This window comes from Asterias amurensis, chromosome 9 (assembly GCF_032118995.1).
Source record: "Asterias amurensis chromosome 9, ASM3211899v1".
NCBI lineage: Eukaryota > Metazoa > Echinodermata > Asteroidea > Forcipulatida > Asteriidae > Asterias > Asterias amurensis.
Window position 1 is genome coordinate 22765643 of NC_092656.1, and position 12932 is coordinate 22778574.

The 12932-nt window shown below is 39.5% G+C and overlaps 1 protein-coding gene across 1 annotated transcript in view; it reads right to left on the reverse strand.

Annotated features, from left to right (window-relative positions):
• Nucleotides 1-10596, reverse strand: part of LOC139941447 (small conductance calcium-activated potassium channel protein 2-like) — a 183675-nt gene extending 173079 nt beyond the window's left edge. The window contains exons 1-2 of the mRNA XM_071937944.1: nt 10191-10596; nt 9264-9574 (exon numbers count right to left, since the gene is read on the reverse strand). The gene's annotated coding sequence lies outside the window, so the exon portion shown is untranslated. The remainder of the gene's footprint in view (nt 1-9263; nt 9575-10190) is intronic.
• Nucleotides 10597-12932: the final 2336 nt, after the last annotated feature.

Genomic DNA, 12932 nt, shown 5'->3' on the forward strand with positions numbered 1-12932 from the left:
ATACTGCCTAATTGGACCGTTCACATCATACACACGTTCTCTAGAAACTGTTTAATGTTGAACATGAATATCGCAGGAGAGAGTGGCAGGGATGTGGTATAACGATGGAGTGTACAGAAGCAACTGATGTCATGTATCAGAAAATCATCAATTATTAAGGATTTTCTCTCGCTCTCTGCGTGGTGGGAAGGTTGGTCAAAGCATGTGCAGCATAGTTCTACTTCTCACAGGGGAGCCCATACATTTTTAAACCCTCTCTAGTACACTACTTACTACCGTTGCAAATCACTATAAATGTAAGTGACGTTAATAGGTTTTTAAAGGGGTGTGTACCGTATAATTCCTCGAATTCAAGTTCAAGTTCCGAGCTAGTCTGGTCGACTCGGATTCACAAAGCACAAAAGGGTGAGTCCGAGTTCAAGTTTCGAGGTACTGGTCGACTCGGAGTCAAGAATCGTAATTTCGGTTGACTCGGAATTATTTTGGTCGACTCGGAATCACGACTTACAAAGGACAAGTTCGAAGTCTAGTTCCGAGTTATACTGGTCAACTCGGAGTCACGAGTCACAAAGGACGAGTCCGCGTTCATGTTCCGAGTTAATCTCGCTTTTCGGCGACTCCGAGTTACAAGTCACTGAGGGCGAGTCCAAGTTCAAGTTCCGAGTTTCTGGTCGACCCGGAGTCGAGTCACAAGGCACGAGGTCTTAACTTTAAAAATATTTTGTTAAAAATTTCAAAGGTTTAAAAATAATTGGATGAAAAATGTGTTAAAGTACTTCTTATCAAGTTTTGTAATAAATCATTTTAACAATCAATATGAAAACCTTTCAAAACTAAACACTGCACAAAAAGAACAATCTTGTTCGTTTGCTTACAATTATAGGCTGTTGATGAATACATTGATAAGCAGCAGGATACGGGTTAAAATGTTAGTGAAATCATGAAGCTCACATGACCTTTCAAAAATAAACACTGTACAAACAAGAACATTGTTTGTTCGTTTTCAAGTGTTTCATTGTTATAAACGGCTCCCTCTGAAGTGACGTAGTTTTCGAGAAAGAAGTAATTTTCCACGAATTTGATTTCGAGACGTCAGATTTAGACTTTGTGGTTTCAAAATCAAGCATCTGAAAGCACACAATTTTGTGTGACAAGGGTGTTTTTTTTTCAAAGTCATCTCGCAACTCCGACGACCAATTGAGCTCAAATTTTCACATGTTTGTTACTGTATGCATATGTTGAGATACACCAAGCAGCAAGACTGGTCTTTGACAATTACTATAACAGTATCCAATGTCTTTAATTATGAATACTAATAAACAACAGAAGGCTGGTTCAAATGTTAGGATCAATAAAGCTTCATAGAACAGCCATTTCAGCAAACATTCAGAGATCTTATAAAGGTTTATTAGATAGAGTTACCAATAGGTGCAAGTAAAATTGAATAAAACAATGTGATAAACATTTAATAGCGCATTAATATATAGGCCTTCAACAAGCATTGCTTGTCTGGCAAGGGCCCGGGAAATTACCAAAACGTTAGTGAACAGTTTTATGGAACAAAAGTGTTTGTCAACATGAAGGACAACAACATGACATCATAGGAATGCCATTCACACAATCATGCACTATTCACTGTTACTCCTAGAAATTAACATGTTTATACAATTAAACAACCTCAGTCGAGTACTGAGTCAAAAACATCACGTTCGAGTCCCGAGTCCGAGTTTAAAGGCACTGTTCACGTTTGGTACTCAAAATATTAGCATAAAACCTCACTTGGTAACGAGCAACGGAGAGATGCTGATAGTATAAAACATTGTGACAAACGGCTCCCTCTAAAGTAACGTAGTTTTTTAGGATGTAATTTCGCACTAAAATAGAAGAAGCCATTTATTCCTATCTGAAAGCACACTATTTTGAACAGCAATTTTTTCTTTCATCATTTTCTTGCAACTTCAATGACCAATATTGAGTCCAAATTTTCACAGGCGTTGTATGGATTATGTTAGGATACACCAGGTGGGAATATTGACAACTGTCTTTGACAATTACCAAACGTGTTCAGTGCCTTTAAGAAATTTGAGGCTCGGGTCCATTCGACACGGAATCCGAGCACTTAATGGTGGTAATCAACACTGTTCAACAGTAGAATACCCCCTTTTGACGTCAGACTCTTAAAAAAACACCCCCACCGAGGCCAAAGGCGTCCTCACTGAGGCAAGCAGGTGATAGCTGTTCTTTATGCGTGACCCCAGTCTCCCTGTAGCGTTTCGCGTTACGCAGGGGGTCGCCTTTATAACGGTGCAGCCATCTTGAATTTCTCCATTTGGTAGCAGTGTAACCAAACCGAGGCTGGAAGTACTATATAGCCTGGTTCCTATTTTAAAAATTATTATCAGCTATCATTGTATATTCGATACGAGGAACATGACCAAGATAGAGGCAGCATGATAAAGGTCTATATAGCGGGTCGAGTTATTTTGGAAAACAACTCACACCATTACGAGAGTCTATGAACGCTAGGTAGGCTAGATTTAGTACTTCTATTAGTTTCCTAGTTCATTTACAAATGCTGGTCACGCTCCTTCAATACATCATAGTCTTCAAAATCAGAGCAACTGGATGTCTGTGACATTAACTTGTCTTTTAAGGGCTGACTACGTGACAAGAGGCAATAAACGAAATACAGCATCTTACGTTTTAAACACGTTGTGAGATCCGTTAACAGGGACGAGACATGAAGAACACACACCTTTAAAAAAAATTCCGGCAAACTTTCGGGAGCTGTTTCTATTTTATGCTAAACAATTGATCACCATCGTCAGCAGCAGCCTGCATTGATCCAATGCTTGGGATAAAGGCCCACGTGCCAGTTCGCGCTCTCTCTCTCTCTCTTTATTTTACAGAAAACATCTTCCATCCGGCGTATTGCCCTTTTCTACCAGCCTATAATGGCTACAGCTGTGGCCATGGACAGAACGTTGTAAAGGCACATACTTCAACGTTGCTATTAAAGCCAACAGTAGCCAAAATCATTCGCAATTGGACGAGCTCTAGTCTCAAATCCTGCCATTTTCTTGATTAACTCTACGTTTAGTAACCACATATATGGCAATACAAACTTACTTGGTTAGTTAGAACATCTTTCGATAGCATAATAGCATTAATAACGAATCATTTCACTTCGTGGTAATGTGGTCATGGAAAAGGATATCAATTTGTATCCCCATAAATTTGAATCTAAGAAACGTTACCGTTAGATAAGTGTCTCAGATTGGATATTCTGATTACGAATTATTCTTCCTCCATTGGATAAACCGCTCCGGATTTTTTTGCGATATCCAAAAAAAAAAAACGCGCCACGTCTTACATGAAGACATGAAAGTTTCAGATGTCAGTTTAATTGTATATCTACATTTATAAAGGATAAAAAACAGTATTAAAAAAATATGTATATTTTGCCTTTAAAGTCACTCTCATAATTTCATTTTATTCTGCTCATTTATGTTATTATCAGTCACCCATTTATGAGCCACCGCTCCCCACTTGACCTGGATGCATTTCAACGCAGTGCTATTCTTGGAGCCGATTTTAGGCTGAGACATGTGCTATTCGTCATCATTCCAATCTCATTACATTGACGATCCTTTGGTATACATCTAACTTTATTACCATTCAATACCATTAGTCTACATGCCACTACATACTAATCATGACAGTTCAAGAGTAAAGCTCTACATTCGTGTTTTAATTCCGTCCAGGGCCCAATTTCATAGAGCAGCTTAAGCACAAAATATTGATTAAGAATGTTCTGGTTAGCATAAATGAGCAGGATACCAGTCGCAATATGTACACGTTACATCGTAGTGTGGCGGGTAACCTTTCATGGTCGGGTAAGCATGTTTTTATTGTGCTTAGCTACTTTTTGTGCTTAAGCAGCTCCGTGAAATTGAGCAATTTCTAAAAGCTGCTTAAGCTCCAAAATTAGCTCAGCACGACAAAATATGCCTACCAGATTAAGGTTACCAGCCAAAATACCATGTCACATATACATTCTGGTTTAAACCTCATTCTTGCTTAGCCGATATTTGTAAGCAATGTTTTCTTCGCAAGCATCTGTATTAAATTTGGCCCTCGCACCAGTAGTACTCATTACCAAGTTGTTAGGTTTTATGCTAATAATTATTTTGAGTAATTACCAATAGTGTCCACTGCCTTTAACCATCTATAGGCTGATTTAGGGAAATCTCTTCGTGAACCCTTAAAGGTATACCTGAAAGTATAGTTTGAATGATCAGAAAGGTAAACGAACAAACTGTATTCTGTACAGTTTCGTCATGTGAATTACCATGCCATTTACATTACATTTTGCTCCGACACTCATTCATATTGATTACCCAAATCTTACTCTCCTGTAGAAATGTTTAAAAAATTCACTCTTTTCAAAGCAAATGACGAAATCATCTCCAGCTGTCAATAGTTCAAATCGATTAGCGTGAACTTCATTGTACAACTTAAAGAGAGTAATGAGTAAAACTCACCCTCCCCACTCCCGATTTAAGCAAAAAAAAACAGGGGGTTACTCAGGTAACCCAAACAGAACTAAAATGGACAGGAATAGCAACATTTCGGGCAAATCAACCATTTTCCCCTCTTGAGTCCCCATTCGCTAATGAATCGTGGAGAACAAAACACACACAAAAAAACTGTAGAAACTATTACAGACTGTTATACTGTGCTCAAACGTGGACCATATTAGCAAGAAAAATAGTATATTCCCCATCACGTTGAACTGTTTGCAAAAGCTTCCACAATACAACGATACCTCACTGTAGGTACACCTCTAAGATCATACTTTCATTTAGTCTTACTCATGTCGCTTGACAGATACCCGCAAACTATTAACCTATATCTAGGAGGGTATTTATTCTTAAACGGAGTATGTACGAAGTATCTTAGGCAATATATTCACTGGATAAAGCCTGGTATCTCTACCTCTCGGCGATCAAGATAAACTTGGAAGAAGACGGCTAAAGCAACTCATAACATTTTATTTAGCCCCGCTGCTGAATGCTAATTCATGGTATACCAAAATGTCCACGTGAATACAAACGAAGCCCAGTCTATTACGAGTTTTTGCCGTTGGGGGCCAATTGTCAAGCAGTCGCAGATTAAAACAGCTGATAGTTCAGGGCCCACGCCAACAAGAGAATTTTGTAAATAATCATCTCTGAGAAATTTCATGTAGCAGTTGCTTTGGGGTAACAGATGGAAGTGGGCCTATCATTTCTACTTTTAAAGTAACAAATAAAAAATCTTATAAGAAAAAACAACAACAACACCAACAACTACGTGTGACGTCAACATTCATTTCGCCATTCGCATTCGCAGGAAGAGCATGCAACTCGTGCGATTCATTATAATTATTGCATCTTTTAAAAATAGTTTCAAGTTCAGAGTTGACCAACTATTTTCGAGATTGTGCTGTATTCCCAAATCCGTAGTAGTTGATCGATCGAGCAAACAACATAATTTAAAGGCAGTGGACACTATTGGTAATTGTCAAAGACTAGCCTTCACAGCTAGTGTATCTCAAGAAATGCATAAAATAACAAACCTGTGAAAATTTGAGCTCAATCGGTCATCGAACTTGCGAGATGATATTGAAAGAAAAAATACTCTTGTCACACGAAGTTGTTTGCGTTTAGATAGTTGATTTCGAGACCTCAAGTTCTAAACTTGAGGTCTCGAAATCAAATTCGTGGAAAATTACTTCTTTCTCGAAAACTATGGCACTTCAGAGGGAGCCATTTCTCTATGTGTTATACCATCAACCTCTCCCTATTACTCGTCACCAAGAAAGGTTTTACGCTAATAATTATTTTGAGTAATTACCAATAGTGTCCACTGCCTTTAAGCTCCATGCTCTATGCCCAAACCACTTCTCCAGCTAGGATTTTATCTTCCCAATTTTCTATCACGTCAAATCGACATTTTGTTAAGCATGTCTTCGGGTAGTCTGTACATCTGACGTCACTTTTGCGGCTCGTGAATCGAGCCATTACATGTTTACATGTAAAACATCATTGTATAAATATGCGCATGTATACTGAAATACATGTCCATTGTATCCAATGATACCACTGGTTCTGTTAGACCAGTACCTGTATTTATCCTTAGCAACAGGGGACCAGTCTAGCCTTCGGGTACGGACGCCCTCTTTTGGTCACGCCCCACGTAACATTGGGTGCGTTCGTTTAGCTTCCCTGGGTCTACCCTGGCGGTGAGCCTCTGACATGAGCTAAACGAACTATCACCACTCTCGTAGTGACGTCGTTTACCTCAGGCCAGCCCCCAAGTGACCCACTCCACAAGCAGGGCACTGGGGGCTGACCTGGGTGAGCCCCTGGAATGACGTCAAAAGCAATTCGAACGCACCGGGGCAGACCGGGGATGACCCAGGGAAGCTAAACGAACGCACCCTCTATTGGGGTATCTCACGTCATCCACGTGAATACCTCATTGCCAAACACACTCCACGGATCGGTTTCAAGGAACCATATAGTTCGCTCAATCCAAAGACTTTGACTAACAAAGCATACATTCTTAGCTCAGAACTTTCTCCACATCACATCGAGAGTGCATACAGGTAATGTGATCAGCTTTCCAACACAACATCAATAACGCTGATCCCCCTATAAACAGGGGATTTTATGCAAAAAGATGTAGCGAAGTTCGAGTTACCGGCTCTCTGGGAAAATGAGAGAATTCGGGATTGGCATATCTTGTAACATTATTCCAAACCACGTACGACTACTCATCGCCCTTAGTGCTCAAGTGTTGTTTGATGGTATTTGCGGACCTTTCTCAATGTATGTACACTCACTGATGCAATAAACACTGTCTTCATACAACCATCATCAATACACGAATATTCTGTTTCCCGTCGAACGGGTAAAACGAAAACCTCCCATTTTTGTTATACATGTTTTGAAAATCCCTCGAATTGTCTTTGAGGGCTCACTGTACGCAATTATTCCTTCCGCATCATGCTTGGCTCGTCTTGGGTGCGTGCGTGTGGGTGGGGGAGAGGTTGTATTTCCTTTTTGTGAGTAAAAAGGGTGTTTTATTAGTAAGATTAAAATCCGTGGGTTTTCCCTTCATTTTACCCAGACTGACCGAACTTAAAGGTGTGCTGTCTGCTTTCTTTTTCAAATTGAAACGTTGTGTCACGTTTGGTTTTATTGTAAACGTTTCATAGTTACACCAATGTCACAGCATGTAGAAATTACAGAGCTACCATTTAGCCTAAATATACATGAAACTGGGAATAAGGTCACCTTGGTTCACGATATTTATATCGCTAATACTACTAGAATCTAAGAAGTCGACTAGTCGCAATTGTCCATCTCACAAGGAGACTTCTACTTGGAGGCATTGGATTAAGTGGTATGTTTTTTCTGGAGCTCTGTACAAAACAGACCAATTAAAATAATGAGCGTTAAATGAGATATTAAACGAGTAAGTAAAGCAACCAAACTAAGATAGACAAAAGTTGAGTATTTTAACGGATAACCCAATTGTTTTTTTGGAGGAGTATAACTATTCTTTTCAATCCTTCAAGTTCTAAAGAAAAAAGGATCCCTTGAAACATTTTGTGAAAAATAATAGCGTTGTTTTCGAGCATAGATGCGTATTGGTTACTTGTTTCCGTGACAGCGTTTCTAACGGATGGCTGCAACCTGCAAACTTGATATCTAACTAAGAAAAGTACATCATTAAAGGCAGTGGGCACTATTGGTAATTACTCAAAATAATTGTTAGCATAAAACTTAATTGGGTAACGAGTAATTGGGAGAGGTTGATAGTATGAAACACTGTGAGAAATGGCTCCCTCTGAAGTAACGTAGTTTACGAGCAATAAGAATTTGATTTCGTAACCTCAGATTTAAAATTAATTTTGAGGTCTCGAAATCAAGCATCTGAAAGCACACTTCGTGTGACAAGGGTGGTTTTCTGTCATTATTATCTCGCAAATTCGACGACCGATTGAGCTCGTTTGGTGACAATTAAAAAAAATATTCTCAATCAATACTTACTTGGTTAGACATAAGCATCTTCCGATAGTTATGTGGTTATAGAAAATGTATCGGTTTGTATCACCATAACTTGAATTTGAGACACATTAGACAAAGACGTTTCTCAGATTGGATATTTCATATGAATTTCCTTATGAAGGAGACCTTATGTTTTCACTAATTTTGTTTTGTCCTTGGTCGGAATAAGATTCCAAAAATCATCACACACACTTCCTTTCATCAACACTCTAATCATGCAAGCTTTGAGTAAATGTATGCCTTAATCAGGTCTATAACACTATTATGACGTTTCGTCACTCTGTGCTTAGGCGTTGGGAGATCAATGCATAAAATAACCATTGTACGATATAGCAGCAATATTTTGCATGGGAATAAATAAAACACTACGGGTTGAACTTTCCACGGAGCATGAATGTTAACAAAATCGTCTAGTCACGCAGCTGCTCCGCGTTTTTAGCCAAGAACAGATGTGGACAATATGGTATCCCACGGTCATAGAAATTATTCCCGTCTAACTTAAAGGTGTTCGTGGGACATTGGAAACTAATTGCATATAAATTTGAAGGAATTTTGTATTAATATGACATGTATCTCGTATTGGTGCTAACAATGATAGACTATATAACACGTGACATCGCTTGTTTTAAGAGCCACAAAGCCTGGACTTCCAAAGGCACGATAAATTGTACCATGGAGAAATAATCTAGCTTCACAGTTCGATGAAAGGACACATTAAATAAAATTTTGAAATGAATGATGGGGCATATTTCAAAACTTGTTCAGCTATTAATTTTGTAACTCAGTATTCATGTGAAAATTATAACACAAACTTTATAATTTTCCAACAAGATGTAACAAGAAAGGCCATAGGACACAAAAGGTCACTCGTTTGTAAATAATAGTGTATTTTAACGAAGCCTTTCGAACAAGTGTGTAAATTCAAAAAGCAATTTCTTTGTAAATATGATTTTATCCAGGAACTCAAGGAAAAACTTTAAAAGGTCCACAATTAATCAAATAGGCTATATCATTACATAACAATTACAGAGCCTTTTAAAACATGAACTATCTCACAATGGTGACAGGAACAATACCTACGCATGAGAATGTATACCTCGTTCACAACTATTGTTAGATAAAGAACGTGGAATGTTGCCATACCTGAACATAACAAAGACTTTTATTTCTTCTATTTCTGCCGGCTGCAGTCGTCTTTAGCATCACAGACCAAATGCATATCATCTTTGATTGATCATGCAGCGAACAGCTCAGCAATCCACAGCAGTGACCCTTTATACCATGAAAAGTCATAGAGTTAAGGATCCGCGGTGATGCTTGAAACGATTGGTAGTGCCTCTGTTACGTCCCACCGTGAACTCCTCAGGGGTAGACCTAGATAATCGAGCTTTCTCCCCGGCCGGTTATCGGCTCTCGGCTCTCGGCTCTCGGCTCTCGGACTTGGCTCGTCACTGCTGTTAAAGATGGCGAAACAAATGAAATAATAATCCATCTGGGGTTGGAGCGATTTTCTCTTTTCCCATATGCAATGTGAAACAGTGTTCCAAAGCGTCTGCCACAATGTGCTTAGCACACGCTACGTATAATAACCACGCATCCTACGCCTTTGTGATGATTCCTGGGGCGCAACCCCTGTTTGCTTTAAAATTGAAATTATCATTGCAGTTTTCCGTCGTGCACAAAATATGCCCTTTTTTAATCAACAAGTTTTGAGTTTTTGTCGAGTATGTCAAACAAGCACATGGCGTTACCGTAAACTTGGCAGCCATAGAAAGTAATAAAGGCTCGCTTGCTGGCTGGCGGCACAAATTAGGACGCAAAAATATGCCATCACAAACTGTGGATCTTGTGAGCAAACTAGACTGGCTAGTGCGACGTGCGACATGCTTGGGGTCATGTTCGGGCATAGAGAGTGTGTGACAGACTTTCTGTGGACAGTCATGACAGGGAATCAATAACTGGGGTGTATAATACATCTGTTTCCATAATTCATTAAACATAAGGTTACCGTTTCAGTTATCTGCGTGAATCTACACCTCTAAAACTCGAATCATTACTTATTAAGCCTACCTTGTATTCACACAAGCACTTTGAACCCACACTGTAGGCCGCCTAATCTCCACAGGTAAATTGCAGAGGTGCCTTTTTTCTTTCCCTATACCGGTCTCGTTGAAGGTACAAGCATGGAGGATGTATAAAACAACACAGTGAGTCTCAGTGTGCAAGAAGAATATCAGTCTTAAACAACAGTTGATTGCAGCTGCAATTCCACCAACGTCAGTGTGAATGGCTTGGCAATTAGCAGTCCGTCTGAGATGTGGAGAATGCAGGCAAACGGTGCGCCATACCGTGCACTCCCTTTAACATAATTGCACCGGGAGGAGGGAAAACCGAGCTGGAAACATTAGAACCTGTTGCACCCGAAGCCAAGACCCGAACATCTAGGTCTCTTTTCCCCTCTCTTTTCTCTCCACGGTACGGTAACTTACCGCGGGATCTAACATGACACACGCACTAATTAAAACTCTGCCACATTCTAAGCGTCACACTTTTTTCCACGCTCTTTCTTTTTGCGTGTTCTAACTGGACTAATTGAATATCAATTCGTCGTTGCACTCGCTGATGAGCGGGTACCAGTGACCAAACTCTCGGAGATCTGCTTGTGCATTATAATAATGCTAGACTACATGTCCTAGTGTTCTAAAATAAAAAAAACTTGAACTTTTATTGTTTGTTTTTTTATTTTATATTTGCTGGTAGTACAACTGGGCCTGTAAAAGCTGATGTCCTCTCTGCTCAAACTGTCTGTCCGACCACAACATATACACCGTACAGTACCGCCCGACAAACTGCACCGTTCATTCCGTGTTGAGCGCACGGTCGAGATGAGCACATCGGAAACAAACTGGCCCTGATGCTGCGGTCCAAACCTAATTTCGATCGGTTTTTATAAACGATTCGGCATCGGCGAAAGAACTTCCCGTCGATGTCAGATGCATCCGGCAATAAAAACAAGAAGACGACATAATTATACTCCTCTTCTCGCCACCCCAGCTACGAAACCCTAACAAACAATAAAACAATGTTTTAATGGCAGCAGATGGAAGGAACTTCACGCGTGCTTAACCTTTATCCCAGTCAGTGGGCGTCTTGGCATGCGATAGGCCCCTAGAAAAATCCAAAAGGTTGTGCTTCATAAAAATGGTATATCCTCGTCACCGTGACCATTCCCACACAGATGCTGTTATGATAAATAAATAGTCACACAGTGTATAGGGTCTCTCAAGACAAATGTCTGCGCTCCATCCTTCTACACCTATTAATATTCTCCCTAATCGAGTTTCTACACCGGGTGGGTGTCGAGCTCTCCACTCGGGTATCGCCCCATGCAGTGGGTGCGTGGACGGCATGCACAGCAATATAACGAATTGTACGCATTGCCCTACGGTGGGGGTTGGGTGGGGGTGGGGTGGGGTATTTACCCTTTGCGTGTATGGCGTAACCAAGTGCAAAGTGATAGTTTCAATGAGCTGTCTTAACCAGTTAACGTACAAATACACACAGGTCACCGTAAATTTATAAGTAATAGCATGCATATTTAGCATAATATTATTGCTTAAAGGCAGTGGACACTATTGGTATTACTCAAAATAATTATTTGCGTAAAACCTTACTTGGTGACGAGTAATGGGGAGAGGTTGATGGTATAAAACATTGTGAGAACGGCTCCCTCTGAAGTGCCATAGTTCTAGAGAAAGACGTAATTTTCCACGAATTTGATTTTGAAACCTCAGATTTAGAACTTGAATTGAGGTCTCGAAGTCAACCATCTAAACGCACACAACTTCGTGTGACAATGGTGTTTTGTTTTCGTTCATTATTATCTCGCAAGTCCGATGACCGATTGAGCTCAAATTTTCACAGGTTTGTTATTTTATGCTTATGTTGAGATACACCAACTGTGGAGGCTAGTCTTTGACAATTACCAATAGTGTCCACTGCCTTACAAATTGGACTGTTATGTCAGGTAGGAATTAAGGGTTAACATCAGAAGACAAAGTTCTGATGATGTAAATTGAACAAAAATAACCAGCTGGTTTCGATTTGAAGTGGATTTTTTTCCCCCGATCCATTAGAGATTAAAGACAGTGGACACTATAATTGGTCATTGTCAAAGACTAGTCTTCTCAGCTCACTTGCTGTATCTCAACATATGCATAAAATGACAAACCTGTGCAAATTTGAGCTCAATTTGTCGTCCAAGTTGCGAGATAAAATAATGAAAGAAAAAAAACCTTGTCACACGGAGTTGTGTGCTTTCAGATGCTTTATCTCGAAATCCAATTCGTGGAAAATTACTTCTTTTTTGAAAACTACGTCACTTCAGAGGGAGCCGTTTCTCACAATGTTTTATATAACCAACCTCTCCCCATTACTCGTTACCAAGTAAGGTTTAGTGCTAATAATTGTTTTTGAGTAATTACCAATAGTGTCCACTGCCTTTAAATCATTGTAAAGGCTATATGAGAATCTGCGATACCTCCTGAAAATAAATTATTGCTATAAATGCCGAAGTCTTTTTCACTAAAAACGAGATCACCAAATTCATTTGACTTGTTTAATGAGCAGATGAGTTGGATGATGGGTTTATTTATAGGCCTACAATGAGATGGACAAATTAATAATAATCAACACTTTATAGTTTGTTTGTTGTTCAACCTGACACTAAGTTTCTTTCGTTTTCCCCGATGCAACAATAATAAACATTTATTAACTCTTCCATAAAACCAATGATGTAATGATATTGTTGTT